Source organism: Halichoerus grypus, chromosome 4, assembly GCF_964656455.1.
Source record: "Halichoerus grypus chromosome 4, mHalGry1.hap1.1, whole genome shotgun sequence".
In the NCBI taxonomy this organism is placed as follows: Eukaryota; Metazoa; Chordata; class Mammalia; order Carnivora; family Phocidae; genus Halichoerus; species Halichoerus grypus.
Genome location: NC_135715.1, coordinates 157,708,516 through 157,725,076, shown reverse-complemented (window position 1 = coordinate 157,725,076; position 16,561 = coordinate 157,708,516). Strand labels below are relative to the sequence as shown.

The following is a 16,561-nucleotide window of genomic DNA, read 5'->3' as shown; positions in this document are numbered from 1 at the left end:
ATTCTGTACAAAGAGAAGCCTTTTACAGAAAATTTTGTCCACATTAGGAGTGCTTTTTCATTTTACCAAAAGTAAGAAAGTCCATCCTCATGGGATTTGACTTTCCTAAGCCCCAATAATTACAACCCCTCTACAAAAAAAAAAAAAAAAAAAAAAAAGCCTCTTTCAAAGGAAAAAAAAGTCCTGAAGTCTAACGTGTTACTGTATCAGATATTTATTAAATGTCAAAATGAAAAGATGTTCAGTCAATTAAAGAGAATAACCAAAGATACGAACACAAAATTAAGTGGGGTCATTTTGAAAAGTTCTTTTAAATCAGAAACCAAGTTTTAAAACAGAAGAGACAGAATATAATTCAAATCCTGGTTGGATCCCAAATTTGGACGTTGATCCTTTCACAGGTGGTATACTAAAATGGGTTCATTCATTCGGCAAATTTTCCTAGGAGTCTAGCACATATCAAACATCTGGCTCAGCAGCAGGGATGCCACAGAAGACACAGTGTGAAAACACCTGTCCTGGGAAGGCACCTCCTGACGGGGCAGCAACGAGCGGTAAGTGAGTATCTGGTAGGCAGGTGATGACAATGACAAGTGCTACGGAGACGAATAATAACGGCAGAAAGTAGGGATACAGAATGCAGTGTCCAGTAAAGTAGGCTTCCTATTTTAAATAAGGTGGCCAGGGAAGTCCTCCTCACTGTGGAGGTGACATTAGGGGAAAGATCTCACAGACATGAAGGAGTGAGTCATGAAGCCCCCTGGGAGAAGAGCACTCCTGACAGAGAAAATCACTGGTGAAGAGCCTCCGAGGAGGGGCTTATAGAGCAAGCGCAAGGCTGTGTGTGTGGCTGACATGAAGCGAGCCAGGGAGAAGAACAGGGGATGAGGCCAAGAGGTATCTCAGGGGCCAGATCCAGGGACTAGTGGGCCATCCATTGGGCTGCGACTTTTAATGTGAGATGAGGAGGCCCCGGTGGGTTCTGAGGAAAGGACTGAAATGAGCTGACATTGAACTACTGCTATACTGATTGATGTAGGTGTGTATTGGAGTGGACAGAAGCAGGGAGACAATAATCAAGATGAATGAGGACAGTGGTTTGGACTATCATATAGACTGAGGTTTTATCCTGAGAAAACTCCCTTTTCTAAGATGGGAAGACTGTGAAGAAGTGGGTTTGTTGGTTTGTTGGTTGGCCCGTTGGCTGGTTTTGGGTGGGGATGGGTGAAATGGAGATCAGTTTAAGAAGTCTGTTAGACCTCCAAATAGCAACATCCCGTAGAGAAAGCAGTTGAATATACATGTCAGAGTTCAGGGGAGTGGTCCTAGCTAAAAGTAAATGTAAGATTTTTCAGAGTAGAAGATGAGAGAAGATGAGATAAGCTCAAGGAGATAACACACAACTATCTCAGGAGCAGAGAAGGAGCTGTTGGCGAGATGGGAGGACAAGGAGACAGTCTATCTCCTAGAAGCTCCACGAAAGAACTATTTTAAGGAGGAGCAGGTGATCCACGGTGGGGAAAAAATGTGGCCTCAAGGACTGATCATTAGGTGTAGCAACGTGGAGGTCACTGGTGAAGACAGTCAGTGGAGCAAGTGGTGGGAGGGGACAATGGGAGGGACAGGAGTTGGTGACATCAAGTAAGGCCCACTCTTGGAGGGGCTTTGCTATAAAAGGAAACTGAGAAAGGAGAGACTGCAGATTGGAGAAGTGGGGTGAAGAGAGGGATTCTTCTGAAAGTAGGAGAAATTACAGAAGTCTGGTGACAAGGAGGGAGAGGAGGCCACTGCTGGAGCAGCACCCAGAGTCTGGAGGAGTGAGGGAGTCTCCGTCCCAAGAGAAGGGGCTGGTCCCAGACAGGAATAAAGAGAGTGGGGTCCTCGAAAGCTGCACTCCCTCACAGGGAGACAGGGCGGGCAGAGGCCCGGTGGCAAGGAAGAGGTTGAATGCGGAAGGAAAGGAAGTCCCCAACCTACCAGACTAGTAAATGCTACGGGTCTCTCCGAGAGTAAGTATGGAAAGCCATAAAAAGCCCGAAGCAGCTGCTGCGAACCCAGAAGGTATAGACATGTGAGAGGCCCGTGTCATTATGTATGGGAAGGGATTTTAGGATTGCCACACAAGTAGTCTGGGACAGGGCAAGTCAGAGAAGGGAGAGTGGAGGGAAGGGAGTGGAGAAAAGGCCACACACAATCTTAAATTCAATATTTCACTCCCATTAAAGATAAGCTGTTTATAAGCTTCAGTGTAGGGCACATAATTCTATGTAAAAACTCTGTGGTTCCTCTCCCCAAACATAAATCATGATCATTCCACACCCTGCTCTCTGGGAGTCCTCAAGGCAAAGAGACAAGACTTGAGGTATAGTAATAAAAATCTGGGTATTATAAAATCCACCCTGAGCGCCAAGTAGAAAAGAATAACAAGAGGAGAGCTCTGAAAAGTACTTGTTTGCCCAGGCACAATGCAGCATTATAAAATTTTATTAACATCCCCAGGAACCCAAATGCCCACCTTGATACCTATGTGAGATTTTTTTTTTACTCAGTTATGAATATACGTGCTTTAAGGGTGTGCAATGAAGTCTTTTTAGACTAAATGCCTTGATAAAATAATGAATATTAAATATGTCTCAGAACTGCAAAAAAGGACTGAGCACAGGATTATCTCTGTGGCAGCTGAGGAGCGCCCCCTACAGTCTGATGTGCACAACACAAGCAGATGACAAGGAAAGAACAGAGCCGCAGTGTCTGAGGATTCTCAGTAAGGCCTCAGCGAAAGTAAGGTAAGAAAGCTCGGCTGACAAAATGTGACTTTAAAGCCTAAGAAATATGCGGACACTAGAAATGCCTATTTTTACATATTTGTGAACAGCAAGGAATGAAATACTTTTGCATGAATTTGACTATCGCCACCTATTGCCTGCACCTAAAGAAAATGTAACCTCTTAGTAAAGTCTGTTTTTATTCCTTGGTTATTTTACAACAGTATTTGAATATACATGAAAATAACAGTGAAAAGAAACATTATATTTTGCTATGCAAAAGAAAATTGTATCTGGGATCAGAAATCATTTGATGTTAGTAGCATAAAAAGAAAGTGTAACATATTTATTAAAATGAAGTTCTGGTTGGAGGTTTATTCCTTTTTGTAAAGATTTCACAGAGAAGTATTTTCTTTCTGTGAACATTCTCTCTTAAAATGTTAGTGATTTTCAAAATAAAAATCACAAGAAGACATGAAAGACATATCCCATGGTTAGCAATATATTTCAAGATACTATATAAATAGATAAAAAATATCCTGTCAAATATGTTATACTAATATTCAATATTATACACTGTATAAAATATATTAAAATATTATTTGAGGTGCATAAAGTTTTATGATATATCAACAGATCAGTTAATACATTTCATATGTAATCATATATTCCAGTTTCAATTTCCATTTGCAAGAAAAAGGAGAGACAAAACATATACTAAAAACCTTTGAAATTTTTTAATGGAAATGTTTTGAATACTAACATAGGTGCAATCTAAGTGTACCAGCGTATTGGATGTTTGTAACTATTAAATTAAAAGCCAGAATTATACAAATGCAAATGTTTTGAATACTAACATAGGTGCAATCTAAGTGTACCAGTGTATTGGATGTTTGTAACTATTAAATTAAAAGCCAGAATTTTACAAATGCTTAGCAAAGGACACAGCAATATTTATCGAAGCTAATCGCCTTTTACATGATCTTTGAATAAATACAGATCTTTGGAAAACTGCATTTAACATCATCAAATGTTCATTTAGACGCAGTTTCACATATACTCATGAGATATACATAAGTGTATGTGATTAAATTGATAAATTATACTTTAAGCATTTTCATAAATAATGTTTCTCACCCTCAGAAAGAGGCAATTAGGGTCATATGGCTTAAATACTTGTTTTTTCCTTAGGAATTTAATAAAATTCAATCTAATATCCATATATCATTGCTTGCTCTAAAATTATAAATAAAATTCTATAATGATGAAATTTATCAAATATATTCTTTCCCATATGTAATAAAAGCTCCAATACTTAAGAAAAACTGCTTTATATGTAAATCTTCCTAAGTATTCTGGTTATTGACCTAACAATCACAATTGTCTCTTTCCACCTGGTAACAATATATATGTGATGCATTCAGATGTTAAAACACTTGTGGAAATGCCTGCTAAAAAAATATCAGTATATAGCCCCACAAATGTACATTCAAATTAATTAATCTGCTTTCGTATTTAACTACTCTTTTGAATTCACTCACCCACTTATAGAATCCTTGCCAAAATGCAGTTTAAAATTAAAATGATACTTTTGTAATATGAAATAATTAAAATATTTCAACACTGCCATGATTCTTCAGTTTTTAACTCAAAAAAAGGGAGGAAAAAAAAGAATGATGGAAGAAAGGAAAGAAGAAATAAATCCCACTGATTGATTAAATAAAATTAACATTTACAAGATAACATTTGTAAAATTAACAATTTCCAAAAGAAATTGAAATTAACAATTTCTAGAAATAACACTGATCCAGAATGAAATTTTAATGTCCCTGGGTAACAATTATAAATAAGAAACTAAAATGTACCCGAGCCTTAAATATTATATAATGTTGATTATACAGATTTGCTTGCGGAAATGTACCAAAGAGCAATTAAGACCATTTTAAATAAACTTTTATTCAGATTGAAAACATAACTGTAGGTTGTGTATACTCGCTCGGTGTTTAGAAGATATCATAAATTCAGTCACTTCCTCATGCCCCAGAAAATTCGAACATTTTTTAGAAAGGCTATTGCTTTCATACTATTCCTACCATGAAAAATGCTACCTTTTTTGGCTAATACAAAGAAACCACAATTAACAGTGAAACCATAAATACTTTCTGTGTTAACCACAAATGGCCTTTCCCATAGAGAAATGGCTTACATGTGTTCTAAATGTGTTTGGTTTCATTTCGTATGGAAGGAGCTGTGGGTATGTTTTTATCTAAGAAAAGAACATGGCATGCACATGCACAGCTTTCTAAAATGAGAAACACTCATTGAATTTAATCGGAGTTTTGTCTGGGCCGGAAATTCAGAATTAAGCTCCATGGGTGATGATTTTGGATTCTCTGGACAGGACTTGGGACTCTACTTGCCAAACTTTCTTAGACTCTCGATGTGACACAAGGCAGGAGGACTTCTGCCTGTGTCCTAGTATCATATCTTGTGTAACTGTGGTCGATCTCACGAATGCATAGCCTTCACACATTTCCACTGGATTATCCGTTCAGTTTGGGTCAGTCCCATACTCCACTGTCAAATGCTCTGGTTCAATCCTCTGGGTGTGCCTGTCTGTGTGTAATTGTACCTAATTTCTTGAGTATTCACTCATTATGTGAACATTAAAAAGTCTAAGGAAATCTACATATGTTGATGTTAAAAATCATTTCTCTATTTGAATATAACATGTGCAGGGTCATTTTTTTAAAATGTCCACACTCTGAGAGTACATAGGAAAGAGGTAGGGCCTCTCACAATGTGACCTTTTGCTCACTTCCATAATGGAGTCTCCTTGGAAAAGCTCTAAATGGAAATTAAATCAATTTTTGTTCTATAGATTTTCAGTGCTCACATATAAAATAAGGAAATCCAACAGAAAATTAGGAATTGTTCAGAATATTCTTTACCCAATTGAGTTTATACCTACAAAATAAATACATCTGAGCAAAAGATTCTCCCCATACAAATTATCTTTGGAAAACTTTTTGAAAAAAATGTGTCCCAATAATGATGCACCTAGTCCTCCATTTTAAGTTGATCTTAATAACTTACGGGACCAATGTAAAACATAAAAAGGCAACTTTCCTATCATTTGTAAGCTTAAAACAATAAACTGAACATTTGTTTTTTCATTCTGTTTACATTAAATGTGCTAAGAGAATCACTAGTTTTAAAAAAGAAAGCTATAATCTTCAGGGCTCTATAAGTTCTCTCATAAAAAAAAAATAAGCTGAGTGCTCATTGCACTAACCAACTAAAAAAGAAAAAATATCAGTTCAGAAAATGAATAAACTCAATTGTTTAAGTGTCACGCAGACGAACTATTGATTATCAGTTGATGGCTTTTTATAATTTGTGAATTTGTGATTAATTTAAATACAAAAATCAGTTATAAAACAAAAAGGCAGATGATCTGTGATTCAAAATTAGGATTCTGTGGTTGGTTGATTCATTTTCAGGAGGGTGAAGTTTAGAGAGGGTGTGGCAGCTTTTGCTGGGGTGGGGGTCTAGTGCCTGAAGAAAGAGGCAATGCAATTATCCACAACTGGAGGTCTTTATTTACCAGAGGAACTGTTTCCCTTTATTTTGAGCTACATGGTATACTCTAATAACACTTGAAAAGTCTTTTATTCTGCTTCCAGCCATTATCTTTTTAAAAAGTAGAATCAAATATATAAAGTCCAAAAACCTGTATTAGTCTTTGATATATTGAGAATTAAGCTTATCTGTTTGTAACCAGGGCAGTTACTCCATATTTAAAAATTTTATCAGATGTATCCTGGGCGTGTGTCATGAAAGACATTACGATTTTAATTATAGTTAAAAACTTCAAGGTAATGAAAATAAAATATTAACCTCATGAGAAAAGTTGTAAACACTTTTGGTTAATCCATGTTTCTTAAAAAGAAATTTATAATGCAATAAAAAAAATTCCTAGAAATAATTTTAGTATAACATGGTATTAAGAAGACAACTTTTGAAGTTGCTAATGAAAGAAATAACTAATTTGTCTTATTACATAATGCTCCATTTCACCATTTGAGTCAAAAATGCTTTCATAAAGATGGCAGGGAGCAGGAGACCAAAAAAACAAAAAAACAAAAAAAAACCACTTGATTTTAAATATTTAAAGATCTCTCCCTGAAAAAAAAAAAATTATCTTGTAAAACAGAACAACTATTTTTCTCCTCAATATATTTCCATCCTCAATACATTTCCATTTCTAATACCAGCAAAAGAAAACAGATATAATCACATCACCTATAACTATTTTTACTGTCACAGGAATATTAAAACAATAATATTTTACCAACAGCATCAGTCTTATAATGATGTCTTAAAAAATATACTCTCTCATCTTTTACATTCACTTATTTATGAAATAACTATGAGAAGTTCCCTTTTGAGATGATTCTCAAAATTCCCCCAAGGGTTGCCATTCGTTTTCCAAATGCTGAAAATTCTCAGGAGAAACACACTGGGTTCTTTGTCCACCTGTATCTGCTGTTTCTTAAAGTGAGACTCATGAATTACATTAGAATTTATCTCTAACACTTGCTTAAAATAAAGACTGGAATACCCGAGGTCGGGCCTGGGAATATGCATTTAACCATTCCTCCAGGGCTTGTGACACTCACAGAAGCTGGAAATACCCTAGAATGGAAGCTCTGGGAGCGCAGGGCCTTCCTAACCTGTCCTCCCTCTGCACCTGGCCCAGCACCCAGCAGAGCCCTGCGCTGAGCAGACACCGGTTTAAAGGCATAACGCTGTACCATCGCCCTAATGTCTGAGACCCACAGCAGTCCTTAGCTTCTGCCTGTGGAGGGTGGGTCCCCTCTTCCTTAAATTCCTGCAGCACACTCCATGCACCCAGTTCTTGGAAAGTGTGGGGAGCCAACGCCTTGCTTTATGTGTTACTGAAGTGAACTGCCATTCCAACTAGATGATAAATTCCTGAAGGAGGAGGTTTGGATTTGGGTTTGTTTTTTTTTTTCTTTTGCTCATTCAACACTCACTAAATATTGAGCACTCAGTCCATGCCAAATACCTATGTCTAGAACTGGATATAGAGCAAGGAATAAAACAGGTATGTTCCCAGATGTCTGGGAACTCCGTGATTCCTGGAGTGGATATCAGGAGGAATGACCTCACCACCTAGAGGGCAATTTGGACATCTTCATGGGTGTTTTTGTTAATGAGCATAGTGGTGTCAGAACATTTACAGACTACATACCTATTATTTTATTATATATTTTTATATTTCCTATGTATTATAATTATGACATTGCAGATTTTTTTAAATGATGCGTGAAGGTAGGTATTATCTGTGAATTCCGTTTGATTATTAAATCAAGCATCACAAAATACATATTATCAAAAGGGAGCATATGGTTGAAAATCACTGACCTGGTGAACATTTTAACATTAACCTGAAGATCCCCTTAACATAAGCAGAGTAATATTTTAAAGTATTTGCTTAATAGAAATGGATAACTTAATGGAAGAAGTATTGTAATTTCACCAACGACTTCCTGATTTTACTGTAAACTTCCCTTTAATCAACAAGAGTTTTCAGATAATTTTCAGATATATATATTAGTGGTCTATAGTTAAATATTATTCTACATGACAGCAGATGACCAAAAGATGTAAAGATACATCACCCATATTAGTTGGCTATGGTTAGCAGGTGTCTATCACACTGAGGACATTCTGACCAACTAGGTGATTATCTTTCTCTAAATGACTTTTTAAAAAATCAAACTGTCATGGTAATGTAGCTATATAATCTAGACTTAGCCCCATTCCAAAGGAAGCAAACAAAAACTTAAAAAAAAAAAAAAGTGAGTTTTAGCCTACAAGTAGATACATTCTTGATCTTTTCTTACACTTGCAAGACAAAGAAATAAAAATTACTCAGAAGCTATTAAAAAGCAGTAACAATCCAAGACTTCAGGAGCTCTTTCTTTCATCTGAGTGCTAAATCAGAGGGACACTAACTGAGTTCTACCTTTTTTATATGAATTGTCATGACTGTGCAAAATCTTTAAACAGTCATCCTGTTCTATATTTATACTTATATTGGTGATGAAATGCACCTGATAGAGCTCTTTGTTTGCAAATTCGAGTACAGCAGGAGAAATCAATCTTTAGCATCAGGAGAAACTCTATTAGCAAATGAAGAGTTAAAAATGACACCAAATGGCAAGTAAGTGATGACCCATAGAGTTCCAAGAAGACCCTCACTGTATAAGGAATGGCCGTTCTCACCCAAGCTGCCCCCTCTAATCAAACCTGTCTCGCCTCTTAATGAGCAGTACCCACCAGGATGCTTATAATTTGGCTTGCCAGAGTAACTACAGATTTATAGGAAAGAGGTTAAAATAAACACAAATAATTTAAAATGCATTAAGTAGGAAACGTCTCTTTTCACTAAACTATGTTGTAAATTTACGAAAAATGTCAGAAAATACTTATAAATCTTATTTTCTCCTTTCTGCAAGAAAAAGTGATGTTCATTTTGCTTAGCTCAGCAGTATGAAGAGTTGTATGAAACTAAAAACTTTTAAAAATAGTAAATAGCTTTTAGGAAACTAAAAGGTCCTGAATGTAAAAGAAATTGTATAAAGTGTGCTTTTTGAAACAATAGATGTAAGAGTTTTGATTTCCTGGGCCACAATTAATTTAATATATGCTTTAATATAATTATCTCTTTCTATATAACCAGTACAAAGCAGAAACAATAGATGTAACATATTAAGACATAGGTCTAGGACAGTGTGACATTTAGGCCATAAACATGTCCATTTGTGAAATACAGAATTACTTCCTTTAGACAGATGATGTGGAATAGAGGACAAACTCCTATACTGTATCCAGTGATGTCTAAGCCATGTCATACATAAAGTGTTCAAGATTCAGCAGGATTGGATTGATTTTCACTTATTCCAATACCTCTTCCTATGGCTATTGTTATGGTTACAAAACAGACCTACAATCCAGGAGGCAGAGAGATTGCAGAGCGCCGCTGAACAACTTATTCTTTGTCAGAATGGTGCAGAGAACTGGAAACTTTGGGAAGTCTATCAACTACAGTGAGTCCCACTTCAGCTCAGTCCACCATTCTGCCTGCTTCAGCCCAGGACTTCCAACCCCTTCCTTTCCTTCCTTCCCTGGGAGGATAATGAGAGAAAGAGGGTTATGTATTTCCATGCCAGTTTCCTGAAAAAGAGAAAAAATAAGAACAAAGGAGAAAAGAAGAGGTAGATCATTGGCCCTATTACACCCCCAGCTTAGATTGCCCTGACCGCAGAGGCAGAATCCCACTGCTTCAATGGGGACCCAAGGACAAAAGATGGCCCATCAAGGGTCTTTGTATCCTTACCCACCACAGAACCCTGGTGAAGGGCAATAGTGTCCCTTGCCCAGCAGCTGGGCATGGGGGCGGGGGTGGGACCCAGGCTACACTGTGTTAGGAGGAGCTATTGCACAAAGAAGTCCTCATTCCCCCAAACACGTGTATTCCTGCAGAGGAAAAATTTAAAAACGTAACCACCTTGTCCAGGGTTGAGCAAAAACATGTTGGTTTTCACTGTCAGCTAGAAAGTCGCTGAGGCTTCAAGCCCCACATTCTCCTCGTCTTTAACCTCACCCCTGCCACTTTCTTCCTCACGCTCTATAGTGGATATCTAAAGGTTCTTAAGTCCAGTTTTGCTTGGTACATCAACTTAAATCACTTCTCAGGGAAGCATCTTCCTAAAATGGCTCCCCGGTCATAAATCCTGTGCTTCCTCTTTTATAACACTCGATGCACCTGTATTTATTCATAGTTTATCTTTCCTGAGAGACTGCAGTTCCGTGAGAGCAGAGACCATACTCATATGGATCACCACTAGATTCCCAATGCCTATTCCTTGCATGGCATAGGTGTTAATGAAATATCAGTTGAGGGAATGAATAATAATTTAGCACCAATTGATGGCAAATATTTTCTGTCATAGGACTCTGTACTAAATTCTCCAAACAATGAGTCATGCATGGATGATATGGACTGACCATGACATTGCCGTAAAGACCAAACCCTACCAAGTTCTCTGGGTTCATCTTTCACCAGATTTCTTTTGCTGTGCACTATCCTACCACACTACTCTCTCAGCTCTCTGCATGCCCCATAGATTCCTTTACCACCACGGGTGTGTTAAGGGGCTATTTTGTTTGAAATGTTCTTCCCACCTCCATCTTATGTCTGTCCTATATGGTCTTTCTCATGGTCAAATTTTGCATTTATTTCTATGACCTTTCAATTCTCCACCAGATTGTCCTTGAAACTGGGACAACATTTCCTCATGCTATTATATCCCAATGCCTAGCACAATGTAGGCACCTGATAAATATTGCTGCATGATTGAATGAATGAACAAACAAATATATTCTACTGTGACAAAATAATCCAAATGAAACTACCATCTCCTTTTTGACATTTATTGCAATATTATCTTTGGCACTGTAAATTCTTCCATTCCTTGCAAAGATGAAAGAAAGCTAAAAACATGCCACCTCTTTCATAATTTTTCTTCTCTACCAAGCCAAGAATTTTCCACAGATATAATCAGATTTACCAATTCCTGGATTTCTCCAAGAGTATGCCTTGCCTATGGGAAAGGTTCGTCCTTGCATCTGTGGCTTGGGCATATTATTATAACCTTGTGTTGTAGTCTGTCATGCTCAGTGGTCCTTGATATTAGTTCTTAGCGGATATAAGCTAAATTACTGCTCCTTTAAAAATGGGTCCTAAGGACTAGATCCAGACTATTTGTTTAAGAGCTGTATCAGGCCAATGTATTCAAAAATACCTAAATTACTCACGTTTTATGGGAGGCCCACTCTCCCTCTCTTATATGCACAGCCTCATTGCTCCCCACTGCAGGGTGGATGATTGGAATTGGTATTTTGATTTCTTGTCTCAAAATGGTAAGGCCTGACGTCACCTCTCATCAGAAATATCTAAAATTGATTTCTTAAGATGGAATGAAAGCAACTTTATGGATTACACAATGGAGGGCTAGCCACTGAAGCAGACTCAGAACGAATAGATAAAAATTTACTTTGCTTCATCTCAGGAGCCCTCTGGGTGTTAGCCACTTGATGGTATGCAGCTCGTTTGCTAGCATGCCTGTATTTTTGCTGTTTTTAAACCACAGGTCATCTTAAAGTAGATATAATTAGTTAGTCAATCCAACAGCCTTTTTGCTGATCTGGGCCCGGTTGTGACAGAATACGTGGGAAATTGACTTTGGTCACCAAACCCAAGCTATTCAAAACTGCTGATGTGCCAGACGCAGGTTTACTTATAGGCATACGTCAGAGGCACACTGTGTGCTCTGGCTCCCAAACAGAAGGGTTTTAGATTTGTTGGCTCCCTAGCTTGCAATTTAAACCCTGGAACAAAAGTATTCTTCTGGGTAGTGTGGGTGCAGTGTTTGCAAGCTTTAAGTTGTTTAAGCTGAGTTGCCCCACAAGGCAATTACTGGCACGATTTCACTATCTTTCTGTTCTTTTGATGTGGCATTCATTTTGTTTGACGCATTTGCCTAATTTAGGAGGTACAGTGATTCTGTTAGGATTACCCCTGAACCCTCCTACGTTTGGGGAATGGGTAGTCTCTGTGCAAACCACAGAGCCCACTGCATAAACTGAAACCCTAAAAAAAAAGGAGAGAGAGAGAGAGAGAGAGAGAGAAATTGTACATCTAGAATAATGGAACCCACATCTATGGAGGAAAGCTGACGTCTGCAGATTATAGATAGGATCTTACCCCTTCTTGAGGTAGCGCACTTTGGCCTCCTTCTCTGATGAGACTCATAAGTAAATGTTTTGAACAAAAACAGCAAAAGAAAACAAAAAACACTCTGCTTTTAGATTGACAGTTGAACGGTGTTATCGGCAGCTCTGTGCCCTTATTATTTGAACTGATAAAGATCTCATGGCCATGAGGAAACATCTTCCAAGTGTGAACACACAAGTCTTCATCTGGAAAAGAGTATGCCAGGTGGGTCTCAGAGCTACATGAGCAGAAATAGAAGCAAGGCCTAAAGAATGAGCCAGCCTGCCTACAGCAACAGGTCGGTGCCTGCTAGTTCCCTCGCTTTTACATTACATCAGGGTTGAGCCTTGGTGAAAATCTCAAGTCCCGTGGGCACTGGAAGAAGAGAGGCTTTTAAGCTGCCTGACAAGGAGGCTTCAACATGGAAGTGGGCCATACTGATGCTCAAAAATAGAGTTGCATTCGAAGATCAATAAAGATCATTCCTTAGGTACGAATAAAGACAACCTTTTTTTTTCCCTTTTCAATGAAACTTTATTTTTGGAAAGCAAAGTGTGGACAGACTTTTAAAACAAGTTATAAGAAATGAACCCATTTTCTTGATCTATTTTAAAACAATCCACTTTGTTTCATTGGATTTGTACTAGCATAAAACTTCAACTTATTAATCTAAATTTTATTAATATCCCAGCAATGAGAGTCAATATTCATATGTTAAACAATTGTGCACCCTTTAATTTGGGGCATGCATATTATTATTTATACGATTAATAACAATGGCCCCAAACATGAAAAGTTGGCTTTTCTTTGCAAAGTCATTTTCACATTGTCAGTACTAATGCTATCACTCGGGATAATCTCTTTCTTTTTAAACAAACCTTTGCCTCAAAATATCTACTGATATGCTACTGATACGAATTCAGGAAGCATGGAGTTAAAGAAGTTGGCTTTCTTTTTTTTCTTAAATCTGAACAATTGGAATCAGCAGTTTGCATTATTTTAAAAATGAATGCTTAGAATCAGCAATTTTCTTGGTGTTTTTTTTTTTTTTTAAAGATCTTGAGGGTTTTTTTTATTTAAAGTGGAAAACTACATTAAGTGCAAGGCAGTCAACAAAGAAGCAGCCATAAAGCCTAAGTATTCCTAGAGTTATAAAATATGTCCATTGTGCCAATTCCACTGCCAACAATGAAGTTTTAAGCATTAATATGCCTTCATTGCAGTTTTAATGCCTTAATATTGACTCTATAGCTCTTTTGGGTAATTTTGCTTTCTCTGGTACTTGAAAGGTGATGATGTCAGCGTTCTTCGCACTGATTCATATGCAGGTTGATGAAGCTGAGTTATTTATTGAGTTCCATTATATTTTCTATAAACATTAGTTCTCAATAAACAGAGACATTTAGCCGAGGGTTTATTTATTAAATAGGTACTGTACAGATGGTTTTGCCACACATGATGTGCTGCAGAGGATATTACTCAGGAATAATCAGCTGTGTTATAGCTTGGCTAAATTAATAAGATGATAATGATGAAATTGATGCTTTTGAGCTAGGCTTGGTAAATGGTTTTTGCATAAACAAACTGATAAATTTGAGAAGCAATTACTTGCTTGTCAAAGATAAAAACACAACAGGGCCCATTTATAGTTAGGTCCTATTTATTTTTAAAGATTGTACCAGATTTTATGTTTAATACGCTGCAATTAAAAAATAATACTTAAATGAAGAATAAAAAAAAAAAAAACACTAACTTTCTGAGTCTCCTTCAAATCTGAAAAAGCAGCGTTGCTTGATTAGACACCAAGCAAACTTTTTTGCTGCATGTGAAGGGAGAATCTATCCGACAAAAGACAGGGTAATACTCTACATATATTTTTTAATCATAGAGGCATGTTGCAGAAATAGTTGCCTGACAACTCCCTCTACTCCGATTCATCCCCTTCCCCAAGCACACAAATACACACTTAATAAGGGCCCTCAAAAAACTTTTTAATCTGGTTCCCAAATAGCAAAGGAGATGCTTAACCTAGCTCACAGTGTTCTATAAATGGTACAGCATTCATCCATCCTCTTCACCCAGATTGTCCAATGTTTACTTGGAGCCTGAACATGAAAAATACATGCCTATTGATACAATTTACTGATACAATTTCATTACATAATGCTAACTTTTTGTATTATAAAAGTCAGAAATGAAGTCCAAGAACAGGGAAGTGTTAGCTTCCCTCCCCAGCTTTAGCGGAATTTTTTTTAGAATTCTGATGAAATCACACCCTGAGGGGCCACCTTTTAGACCCGAACATGAGCTGCATATCGAATATATAGTTTACATCTGTTTGTGCATGTGTGTATTTTAACCATGAAAGAAGAATGCTAACCTACAGAGGCCATCTCTATATATCTGACAGTATCTTATCAAAAGCTCTTTCATACTAAATGACAGGTTTCATTTTTCTTCTTCCCAAAGAGTTTATGATTATCAAAGATAAGTTATAGCATATTTTTATTACTCGGGTATATTTACTGGTATGTACAATGAACTTAGTAGTCATACAGGAAGAGAATCATATGCAAAAATAAATATTTTAATTCTAGATATTGGGATGCCAAACTTTTGTAACTGCAATACTTTTTTTTAAGTTAAGCGATAGGGGCAGACACCATCACTCTTCAAAAGTATAGGAAGAGGTCATCAGCTGTGAGATGAAATCAGATACCTGTTTCATTAAAATAGCCACCTTCTTTATCTTTTTAAAAGAGTACTTTGGCGTCCTTCATTTAAAAGTATGTTAGTTGAAAATAAATTAATGCTGTGACTATTAAATGTAAGCCACCGTGTTGGAATGGGTATTTTGCATTTTTTGTTTGTGTGAAATAAGTGAGTTACAGCAAAATACTATGTATGTGCAGAGTAGAAATTCTATCCCTCTGAGCAGCTCAAAATCAAGATATTTTTCTTCTCAAAAATTGCCAATAAAAATAAAAATATAATGATCACAAATAAGAATCAGCAGGATTATTTTTAAGATGCATAACAGGTGTATATCACAGAATTCATAATATATTGGTCTGATAACAGAATACCTAATGATTTGTTATAAAACTTCAGTTGTGATTTCCTCCTCCTGGTTAATTGGAAACAACTGCTCCCCAGGACTAATTACAACTCCATCAAAAAGAAAGGCGAGCACAAATATGTCTTAAGGGAACGTGAAAACTTTGAAGGTGAGGCCCCATAAAATGAATTAAGGGATGAAATTTAAAACCATTCTATGAGCTCTGCCTTCTAAAGACTGTTGCAACGAGCATCAGGGAACCAAATCCAATGAGATTTTTAGTGATGATATCAAGAGGCATGAAAGCATAACATATTGAGATGCTTTAGATCGCGAATCCTATCGATCAGCTGACAAATTGATTTATTGTGAATAGAAATTCTATGTTGGATCTGCACTGTCATATGCTTTACTGAAAATAATTTTTGGTAAGTGCTCAGCAGAAACTTCTGCTGCTTGAAACTAATCTGAATTATCTAACGCAGCACTAATATGAATGTGAACTCTGCACAAGCTATAATCTTGGTAGGAATCTTGCCTTACAAGATGTACCATTTGGCTTATAAATGAACATATTCTTTTTTTTTTTTTTTAAGATTTTATTTATTTATTTGACAGAGAGAGAGATAGCGAGAGCAGGAACACAAGCAGGGGGAGCGGGAGAGGGAGAAGCAGGCTTCCTGCCGAGCAGGGAGCCCGATGTGGGACTCGATCCCAGAACCCTGGGATCATGACCTGGGCTGAAGGCAGACGCTTAACGACTGAGCCACCCAGGCGCCCTGTAAATGAACATATTCTAAACTACCTGTAAAATTAAAGAATGAATGAGGGCAATGGTCCATCAGTGTTTCTCATTCTGCTATTAAAGAT

At 37.1% G+C, this 16,561-nt stretch overlaps 1 long non-coding RNA gene across 1 annotated transcript in view; it reads left to right on the top strand.

Annotated features, from left to right (window-relative positions):
* The first annotated feature begins 2,652 nt into the window (after positions 1 to 2,652).
* Positions 2,653 to 16,561, top strand: part of LOC118525787 (uncharacterized) — a 53,142-nt gene continuing 39,233 nt past the window's right edge. Inside the window, exon 1 of the long non-coding RNA XR_004912312.2 lies at positions 2,653 to 2,786. This is a non-coding gene — a long non-coding RNA (uncharacterized LOC118525787). The remainder of the gene's footprint in view (positions 2,787 to 16,561) is intronic.